This window comes from Mandrillus leucophaeus, unplaced genomic scaffold, assembly GCF_000951045.1.
Source record: "Mandrillus leucophaeus isolate KB7577 unplaced genomic scaffold, Mleu.le_1.0 Scaffold1630, whole genome shotgun sequence".
Lineage (NCBI taxonomy): Eukaryota > Metazoa > Chordata > Mammalia > Primates > Cercopithecidae > Mandrillus > Mandrillus leucophaeus.
In genome coordinates, this window is record NW_012101622.1 from 108,830 (window position 1) to 111,335 (window position 2,506).

The window sequence follows — 2,506 nt, forward strand, 5'->3', positions numbered from 1 at the left end:
CGAGATACTATAATCATACAGACACCTGAATGACCCCAGTCATTCTAATAAGAGAGACTTTCACCTGACCCCAGGAATTCTAATGAAGAAACTCCTGGCCAACCTCAGGCAATCTGAAGAGTAAGACTTCTGAGTGACACCAGACACTCTAATGGAAAACATTCCCAGCCGACCGCAGGCAATCTAATGATAAAGACACCTGGGTGGCCCCTTTCCGTCTGGTGGTAGCCATCAGGTAAGCCAAGATGTGTGCATGCAAGTACATCCAGGAGCTATGAAGAAAGAAGCAGTCTGATGTCATGTGGTTTCTTCTGAGGGTCCGCTGCTGGCTGTACCACCAACTCTCTGCCCTCCACAGGGATCCCTGCCCCACCTGGCCTGATAAATGGCGCTGACTGGGTTACAAGGCCAAGCAAGCTTTCATTATATATAGGATTTGTGTTTACCATGGTGACTAAAAACGCCCAGTTCCTAAGGGTTCATTTTACAGCAAGCCTGTTCATCATGGGGTTACCCAGCTAAAGTTTTCTTGAAGCCTTCAGTCCGTTGCAGAGGAGCGAACTGGACTCCACTCTGGGGCTCTGAGAGTCCTGAATTCTTACTGGGTTGGAGAAGGTTTCACATACGAGTTTTTTGAGGTTATCCTCATTGATCCGTTTCATAAAGCTATCAGAAGAAATCCTGACACCCAGTGGATCACCAAATCAGTCCACAAGCACTGGGAGATGCATGGGCTGACATCTGCAGGCCAAAAGAGCAGTGGCCTTGGAAAGGGCCTTAAGTTCTACCACACTATTCGTGGTTCTCGCCGGGCATCTTGGAGAAGGTACAATACTCTCCAGCTCCACCGTTACCACTAATATAAGTAAAGTTTGTAAAATTCATACCTAATAAACTGTTTAGGACAGTCATGTCTGCTGACAGGTGTTATTTTTCTGTTAAAACTAGTCTGCAGATTGTTTCCTGAATGCTTTGTCAAAGTAAGAAAGTTAATAATGTTTGAAGAGAATAAGTGGTGGTGTATCTTGTTTCTAATAAGATAAACTTTTTTTGTCTTTGCTTTATCTTATTAGGGAGTTGTATGTCAGTGTATAAAACATACTGTGGTATAATTGGTTTAAAATAAATTCTTTAAGACAACTAAAACTAGCCCCGTAGATTTGTCTGGTGCATGTGATGAAACCTGCAACTTTGTTGGGGTGATGGCAATGCTCTGCTGGCTTACTTTCAAGTGGCTGAGTTTTTTTAGTTTGACAGGCACAGACTTTTTAAATTGGGCTTTAGAAAATATGGGTTAGCCTGAAGAAAATTGCCTCCACCTCCATAGTACCATTTTAAATTCACATACAAAAGGTGAAAGCTTCTGATTCAGTGCCGTGGCTTCATGTAGCTCAATGATTAGTGGTAGTGGTATTAACCCTGTTGTGTTTTCAAATTGAATGTGAGATAAAATTACCTTTAAGATTGGTAAGCTAGCAATGGATGCTAGAGTGGGAAGCTGGTAAGCCAGTGACCATTAGATAAATACCTTTCAAGTGTGAGAAGTCAATCCTAAAATACTTAAATGTAGTGCTAATTGTGATCATTATGAATCCCTTCAGTCACATTAGGGGGGAAAGTAGTTGGCTATAAGTACCTCATTCTTAGTCCAGTCAGTCTTAAAAACATCTTGGGTTACCCATTCTGTGCACTCCCATAGGCTACAGAAAAGTTCATAAGCGCATGGCTTCCAACCGTAGGTGTTTTCTGCAGTTACTTCTCTTGTTCCTGGCCAAACTACCCTAAAAATCCTTACCATTCCGCAAAGTAGGGCCATCTCTGGTGCTCCCACTTTGACTGAGTATACCACCACATTGCATTTCTGTTTGTACCATGTCTTCCAGGACACTAGACCGTTTCCCAGGGTGGATTTGAGTGTAAAAAAAAAGGTAGACAAGGAATTGCCCAATTCTAAATTCTGACTTAAACTTAAAAACTCATTTCTCTGAACCATTTTTCTCCTATCTTCTCTAGGGGTTTCAAAGGCTCAGTTAATTGAATTCCAGGAAGCATTCATAGCAAGTTCATGCAAGTTCTTGAGACCTAAATTTCTTCACACACACAAAAAAAGATCTTAAGTCATACATTTTAATTGTGTAGAGGTTGCTCAACTAAAGGAATAAATGTCTATTAAACTAAAAACAAACAAAAAAACCCAAACACCTGGGTGATTTCAGGCATTCTAATGGGAGACAGTTTCCACCAGCCACAGACAGTCTAAGGATAGACACATCTGGGTGACACCCAGCATTTTCATGTAAAGGCCTCTTGCCCCACCACGGGCATTCTAAAAATAAAGCCTACTGGGCGACGGCAAGCATTCTAATGAGAGAGACTTCTGGCTGACTTCTGGCAGTCTAAAAATAGAGACACCTGGGCGACTCCAGGCATTCTAATTGGAGAGACTCCCGGAGAGCCCCAGGCTTCTGGCAGTCTAATAATAGAGACACCTTGGAGACCCCAGGCA

At 42.4% G+C, this 2,506-nt stretch overlaps 1 pseudogene across 1 annotated transcript; it reads left to right on the forward strand.

The window, feature by feature from the left end:
- The first annotated feature begins 245 nt into the window (after positions 1-245).
- Positions 246-2,159, forward strand: LOC105536836 (annotated as a pseudogene). Its single transcript, XR_001005630.1, has one exon. The product of XR_001005630.1 is annotated as a 60S ribosomal protein L15-like (transcript).
- Positions 2,160-2,506: the final 347 nt, after the last annotated feature.